This window comes from Biomphalaria glabrata, chromosome 17, assembly GCF_947242115.1.
Source record: "Biomphalaria glabrata chromosome 17, xgBioGlab47.1, whole genome shotgun sequence".
In the NCBI taxonomy this organism is placed as follows: domain Eukaryota; kingdom Metazoa; phylum Mollusca; class Gastropoda; family Planorbidae; genus Biomphalaria; species Biomphalaria glabrata.
In genome coordinates, this window is record NC_074727.1 from 2156725 (window position 1) to 2164886 (window position 8162).

The 8162-nt window shown below is 32.2% G+C and overlaps 1 long non-coding RNA gene across 3 annotated transcripts; it reads right to left on the reverse strand.

The window, feature by feature from the left end:
- Positions 1 to 1718: 1718 nt before the first annotated feature.
- Positions 1719 to 8142, reverse strand: LOC129923801 (uncharacterized). 3 transcript variants are annotated; one of them, XR_008775749.1, is made up of 5 exons: positions 8066 to 8140; positions 7066 to 7113; positions 6413 to 6521; positions 5195 to 5251; positions 1719 to 4715 (listed from the first exon to the last, which is right to left on the reverse strand). It is a non-coding gene; the product is annotated as an uncharacterized LOC129923801 (long non-coding RNA). The 3 variants fall into 3 exon arrangements; XR_008775750.1 differs by lacking the exon at positions 8066 to 8140 and adding an exon at positions 7374 to 7410; XR_008775751.1 differs by lacking the exon at positions 7066 to 7113 and having other exon boundaries at positions 8066 to 8142.
- Positions 8143 to 8162: the final 20 nt, after the last annotated feature.

Here is an 8162-nt window from a genome sequence, read left to right on the forward strand (position 1 = left end):
ACAGAAAGTTGCTGTTTTTAAACAATTGTCACAAATGTATCACTTCCAGCGCACCCGTTAAGTTTAAAATAGGACCATCTTGCAGAGCATGGCTTGTCCGAGGCTTGTCGTGTGATATACACCGATACACTTCGAATAAGAGGCACTTAGCCGAGGCCCTGGGTTCGAATCCTGGTAAAAACTGGGATTTTTAACATCGGGATATTTGGGCGCCTATGAGTCCACCCAGCTCTAATGGGTTCCTGACATTAGTTGGGGAAAGTAAAGGCGCTTAGTCGTTGTGCTGGCCATATGACACCCTCGTTTGCCGTGAGCCACAGAAACAGATGACATTTACATCATCTGCCCTATAGATCGCAAGGTCTAAAAGGGAAACTTTACTTTTTGCTTTTTCTTTTAACGCTTCCAATAAATATCACAATGGTCCCAGGTTCAAACACTGTTCGTCGCCGTTCCCTGACGTATAATAACCTTTGTTTTTTAAGGAATGTCCGAGTAGTCTACATTAAGGAGAGCTCTTACTTCTTTGAAGTTCTCAATTTGGATAATGTGCAAAATGTGAAACAAAAAACAAATTTGACAAAAAAAAAATGAATCTTAATTTTAATAGTAAATAAATATACAAATTGAGTTATATGTTCCTTACTGCATTGATTTCTACATACATATACACAGATAGCCTACATTAACTGAAACTACCTTCTGGGACGACCTGATAATTTGAGGCCCTCATCTCTGCCTTCCTTCTTTTTTTAAGTAACGTCTGTATTATTTAAGATAAGATAGACCACCAACCAGCTTCCTAAGTCCTAGGCGAGGTGAATTTGGTGGCCCCAAATAAAAAAAAGGGAGAAAAAAAAACAGCATAAGAATTAAAATTGCGAAATCTTAAAAACTTGCTGTACTCCAACAATAACATTTGGAACTATTTATTCTCTGAATTAATGTTATGGGCCGTGCGCGAGGCGGCTGTCTGGTTTACCTATGTCTAAGGCGGGCTTTGTTACTACTGCTTAGTGTTCGTCTTTAAAAGACTGATATGGTCACAAGAATCTTTCACCCAAAAACATTATAACTATCAGATGTACAGATCATCAGATGTCAAGGTTGCTGACTCAGTTTTATGCATGTTCAAGTTACAAGCCTCTGTGTTTGTTTGATGAGTGAATGTAGTTCGTTTTGCTTCTATAAAGCCAGAATTTGAACTCGGGCCCCTTCAGTTAGAAGTCGAGCACTTTGCCACTCAGCCACTGCGCCTCCATTAATAATTATACTAACCTAACCTTAACAATTAATTAACTCTTTCTCTCTGTAATTATTTTTTCTCGTTCCGATAATATTATTCGTTTTGCTTGTTTGTACCTCATTATAGGCCTACTGTTGTGATTAAACTTCAATAACTTTTTTGTTTGTAATCAGAAAATGTTATAGTTGGTATTGAATTATAGGAGAATGCATGTTCTTTCTACACAACACAAATTAAAGTTTATAAATCCAAAAATCAATTTACTTTAAAGAAAGTCAAATCAAAGTTGGCATCATCAATTAGGAGAGAAAGAGTTTTAAAAAAATCATTGGTGAGAGAATAAAAAAGCAAATTTAAATAACAATCATGCTCTTGGTAAAATGTGTTCAATCCTGATGTTTATTTTTTGGAGGTTGATATAATATGAATTTGAGCAAAGGAAAAAAAAAAAGAGGCTACAACTTTCTTAGGCCGAGATAATTTCATTTTATTCATTTAATTATTTTTTCAATACGTGTAATGGATTTTTAGGTTTTAACCATTCATAATCAGGCAAACCAGAGAGAAGCAAACATTTCAAATATTTAAACAACCATGACCAAAAAAACTAACAACAAAACACCTTTGTAGATAAAAATAAATATCAAATAAAGTATAAAGCACTACATGCTATAATTTTTTTTTTAGAATATGATAAACAAAGAGTGTGAATTTTGTTGCTTCATAAGCTAAATATTTGCTAGAAACAATGATTTGGTTAGTTCAATTATTTATGGTTAGCATATTGAAATAAGGCCAAGAATCTCCAATCAAATAAAACTGTTTTTACCACATCTAGATTTAAACTAATTTCAATATATATATTTTAATTATTTAAAAAGTTCCTCTTTCAGACATTGCAATCTAAAGGGCAAATGAAGTAAAGATCATTTTTTTCGGTTAATGAGGGTGTCATGTTGCCAGCACTATGACCAACTGCCTTTAATTTTCCCCAACTAACGTCGGGTACCCATTAAAGCTGGTTGGACTCATAGGTACCCTAAAGATCATGAATTAAAAAACCCCAATCCTCACTGAAATTCAAACCCAGGACCCCCTGTTCAGCCACTATGCCTCCCTTATATTTATTTAGTAATATCAGTATATTTGAGACCACTTGATTGAGGGTCAGAAGTCAAGTTTCTTAATTTTTTGTATAGTGTGTTAGGCGTTTTGACTTACAAGGAATCTTAATTTTTGCGAAGGTATTTTATTGTCTATGAGCTTCCCCAATAGCATTAAAACATTTAAATTAATATAAACTATGTTTTTGGTATTATATTTATAGGCACTGTTGATTAAACATAATGTTGTATCATGTTGGCCTCCTTTAGTTGTAGAGATATACTATGGTTCATCTCGAACAAGAGAGATGAAAGCCTGGGCATTGTTTATGTTCAGAATGATGTTGCCCCCACAGTATATTATACTTATAATAATCCATGATTCATATTTGTAGATTGTATTTGAATGAACAAAAAGTAATTTATCTTTTTAGAAGTTTATACAGCTGTTCATGTACATGGAATACCGGTATGTGGATCAAGAAATTTGAAAATCAATCTCCATAAAAAATTACCATAAAGGAAGTTGCAATAACATTATCCAACTAATTCAACTATAATATTAACTGTTGTGATGATGACATTGATAACAGAACAATAGCCTATGACTAGGAATTAAGATTTAAGCTCACCCTCTTACAATGACAATCAGAATAGCATACAGCAGTGGTGGGCAAATTATGGCCCACGGGCCGCATGTGGCCCGCGAACACCTACAGAATTCAGGTGTGCCCACAGATTAAACATGAAGAGCCTAAAAAACATTGTCTCTGCATGTCATTCTAAAAACTTTAAAACAAATAAAGATTATGCTTGTTTGCAATATTTCCAACCATTTAGTCAAAGACATTTAACTCAAGCCAGTATTTATTCAATGCTATGAAGAACTGGGTTGAAAGTGTTGGGTTGGCTTGGAACAAGATGGCAAGTGTAACAACTAATGGAGCCCGTACTTTGAATGAGTAAAGCGTTTTTTTTTTTAAATAAAAAGAACAATATCCCAACTATAAACTCGGCACGGGAAAGTTTGCACAAAACTGCATTGAATGACAAACATGTTATTGACCCAATTATCAGCGATCAAACTTATCAGAGCTAGGGGACTTAACCACACGCAGTTCCGAGAAGTAAACTACTTGAAGGTGAGAAAACAAAACATTCCGATGTTAGGTACCACAGTGGTATCTGCTGGGTCAGTATGGGCAAGGTATTGAGAAGATTATGGGATCTCAAGGAAGAAATTGTTATGTTCTTTGAGGGACATCGACTGTGACTTTGTTACTAATATTTCTAATGAGGAGTGGAAGACAGACTTCATGTTTTTCATCGTTAACATTCCAATGGGTTGCTTGCTCATGAAATGTCTGTACATCTTTCCAAACAAAACTTTTCCATTTCTCCAGGCAAGCAAATGAAAACAGGTTTAATCATTTTCCTTTGATCAAAGGTTTCTAGTAAAATGGTTGAAAAGTACATGACTAGTTGAATTTGAAAAGCAAATTTTAAGACATCAAGATCTTGAAACCAATTCTCAGTATCCTCACTTCACCATTTAGAGCAGAAGCTAATTCAGCTCCAGATGAAATACCTTCAAGCAAATTATGACCTTCCACAGGAGATTTAAGGTTCCCAGAAGCTGTATTTCAACACTTTAAAAAAACTTGATGCTAATTTTTTACATTATTTGGGTTCACATAAATCGTGAACAAGCCTTTTTTGTTTGAAAAAAAAAGTGTAAGACTAACCTGATGCTGACAGACTGTAATTTGACAGCAGTCACAAGGATAACAACTAGTTAGCGAGTTCCACCACAGTTCCAAAACATTATGCACGAGTGTAAAATTAAATATTAAAAATTATGTACAACAGCACAAGCAAATTGTTGGGATGAATTGTTGTGATGTAAAAAGGCAATAACAAAATTAAAAAAAATAAAATTAGTTTCAGAAATCGCTAAATCGTATTGTAATTCTTCAATTGGTAGTGTAAAAAAAGATGTAAATGTTTAATACAGTATACATGTATATTTTCTAAGTTGTAAATACATATTCTAGGCCTATATGTATGCTGCCCCAAATTCCTAAAAATCTTTTAATGCTGCCCTCGATGGAAAAAGTTTGCCCACCCCTGGCATACAGGAACAACATATAAGATGATAATCTTAAAAATTACTGATTCCTTAAAAAAAAACACTAGATAATAGAAGACATAGCGGTAGTTTATATAAATTTTTAAACTCTGCTTTTAACAGCTATCTTGATGTTATCACTTCCAGGACAGATGTCTCTTAAAATTTCCAAAGTCTGATTGTCTTGTAGAACTTGGTTACGGAATTCCCAGACTTGGTTCTGTGACTGTATGTTAAACTAGGTACAAAATATTTATATAAAAAATGATTAAAAATTCATTTCGATATTCAAAAGTTTAAAATGCAAGCAGCTTTTAAAAAGCTATTCTATGATATCAAAATGCAGATACAAATAATAAAATAGCTTAAAATTAATAGTTGAGAGACTAAAATGATGTGACCACAAATAATGCGTGCTTTTAAGTGATTACCTATCAATGTCAAGGACTATGCCTCAGTTTGGTGCATATTGTAATGTGGTCATCATAATATTAAAACTTGCAACATTTGTTACACTCTCTTCTCTTTTCTACTTCATTTGTAAAGTAAATAAAGAATTTTTAACATACAAATATGATACATGGAAAGGATAATAATGGTTGTTTGGGGATGGGGGGTTCAGTCTTTACTGTCTCATCAACAATGAAATGAACAGTAACCTGAACAAAACATTGATTCTACAATTGCTATCCTTTTTTTTTTTCTCAACATACTTACTATATTTTCCATGTCAGATTTTAAGCCTTGTATAGCTATATTAGTTCCACAATGGGTCTAAAAAAAAATAGAAAAAAGTTTTATTAGTTTAATAACTTTTATGTTTCATTGGTTACTATATTATTTTATCCTGCTCAGGTTAGAAACACATAGAATAAAGCTACAGCAAATCTTATGTATATAGTATTATAAAATGGTTACATTTCAACTAAATCCCCCTTGAAGAGATAATATTATTATAAATGATTAATTTATAATATAAGTAAGCAATCATTATGAATGGCATGCAAATAATATGATTACTCCCAGTTTAAATCCTAAATGTTATCCTTCATTGCTGTTCTGCATTAAATTCGGTCAGTGACGTAATAATCTTAATTTCGTCAGAAATAATTTAATTATTCCGTAACAAAATTAATCCAAAGCCGAAATGTCCAATTGTTAATTAATTTAGCAACTCAGTGTCATGGTGCACAACATTGTTTGATTTACTTTTCTATAAATAAATACAACCAGTTCAATTCATGGCCTTCACATGTAGCACAGATATTGAAAAAGACTGACAGATGAAGAGAAAAAGATAAAATATAAGCCACCTAAAACAGATAGCTTTTGATTAAAAGGGGCTCATTTACCTTGGTATGCTATTCGCCTCACCTTAAACTATCCCATAGTCTAATGAACTGTTGGGGCACCATATCTAGGAAAAGGAAAACTCTGAATCCAAACCTGTGCTTCCTTGCAGCTAAACCCAGGTCTTTGGGAGAAAAACAAAAAAAAAGCCAGTGACCCTTAGGTACCTAGCATTGTGATACACTCTGACAGACCCTATGACGCTGCTGACCCCAAATTGCGTTCTTTTGGATCCAACAGTTGCATAGAGAGAGACAGGGAGTTTGAATTAACATTCCAACCATATTATGGCAAATGCTCAAAGGATCTCAACCTGTCCTCTCCATCACATGAGCCAAAGTCATCTAAGGAGTGATGAATCCATGTACGGATAATTAAAATAATTTGAATATAAATTGTATAAATGATTTTAAACAAGAGCAGAAGAGACAGAGATTTAAGAGGGAGGAAGACAGAAGAATCGAGTTTATTTAAATTTCAGTCAAGATAAAATACTAAAGAGCTTAAAAGAATATTATGGAAAAAAAAAATATCTTTCTTTTTAGAGATAAAAGATAAAAAGAGATAAATATTATAAAAATTTACTTTGTGTTCCGTTATAGTTCCATCGGATCTCTGACAGTAAAAAACAATGTCTTCATACGGTTGTGACTCGTCCTCAGGAGCAAAGCAATCATCTGACATTTCTCTGACTCTGACCAACAGGAGAAAAAAAAATTTAAATTTATTTTACATATTTTATAATACTCTAATTCTAAATAAGTTAAGTCTACATTTTTATAATAGTGTCATAATATACCTACTAGAACATAGAACTTCTAGTTAATAACTTATTATAGTCATCTAGTACCTGTAGGCCTACTAAATCTAGTAGAGTATAGACTATATATAGATCTATAGGGCCTATCTAATAAAAGAGTATATTTTATGTACTATAGTGTAGGGTACATAGGCCCTATAGCAGGCAGTATTAAATTAGTACCAATTAATGCAATAGTAAAAATTAATACCCTGCAGTATCTTAGATCTGCATGTAGATCGAGGAGTAGTTACAACACAATAATCTAGATCTATATATTTATAGCTATAATTAATATTATACTAATTATAGGCCTAGTGAGGCTAGTGTGTAATCTCTATAGTGTCTATAGTTATAGTGACTATACTCTATAAGTCTATACTTAGATCTATATATTAAGACTTATACTATAGTATATTTGGAATTCGGAAAGTTATACCGTATTTTGGCGTGTATTTGACTAGATCTATATAGTGTCTATAGAGATCTGGAAATATAGAAAAATATAATTATATAAAAAAAATAGATCTATCTAGAATCTAGAACTAGATCTAGCTCTCTACATCTAGTCTATAATTTATAAAGAAGAGTATTTATACTTAGACCTAACTACCATTTATAGTAGTATATATAATTATATAGATTCTAGATCTAGATCTAAATTATAAATCATATAAATATAGACTAAATAGACTATCATAATCATCTAAATTAAAAGGAATATTAGATTAGATCTAGTATTCTAACTTCTAGAAATCTAGATCTACATAAAAGACCAAATCAATTATCAGTTGACAGTTGTCAGTTGTTGTCAAAACTGATAATCAGTTAAATCAGGCATATTTGATTATTTGACATTAGTCATTAGCTGATTAGCTAGGCCCTCAGTTTAGAAGTTAGATAATAGTAGTGATAATACAAATCGGGAAAGTCTGTATCCGAACTCTACACTCTACTCTAGTCTAGATCAGTCTAGATTACTCTAGATGTAGTCTATATTAGATTTTAGATCTAGATCTAAATAGCTTTTGACCATTCAGTGAAATTTAGTGTGTCTGTGTGTGTTTTCTGGTCATTGTACCTTTTTTTTTTTAATAGTGTTTTAGTTCTAACTTCTAGATCTAGATCTAGATCTACAAATCTAGAGAGAATCGAATCTAATATCTATATAATTATAATAGTACGTAGTACTAGTAGTCGTAGCAGGTAGAGGTCGTAGACGTAGTAGTACTAGAATCTAGTAGTAGTAATAATAGTCCTAAAAAAAAAGATGATTTAATCATTAATGACTTAAATAAAAATATATTTTAATGACCATATGTCTTACAAAAATAATTTATACATCATCATTCATTGGAAAGCCAGATGAAATGCTATAAAATTATGTTGGCAAAATTAAAAACTAAATTTAAAAAAAAATAAAAAAAATTGTGACATACGATAAGCTATACTCAAAGAGACTTGGACGACTTATTAGTCGAAACAAATAAAGTGGGAGGGGATCGGGAAAATCCTGTATGTAGAACACTGACCTAC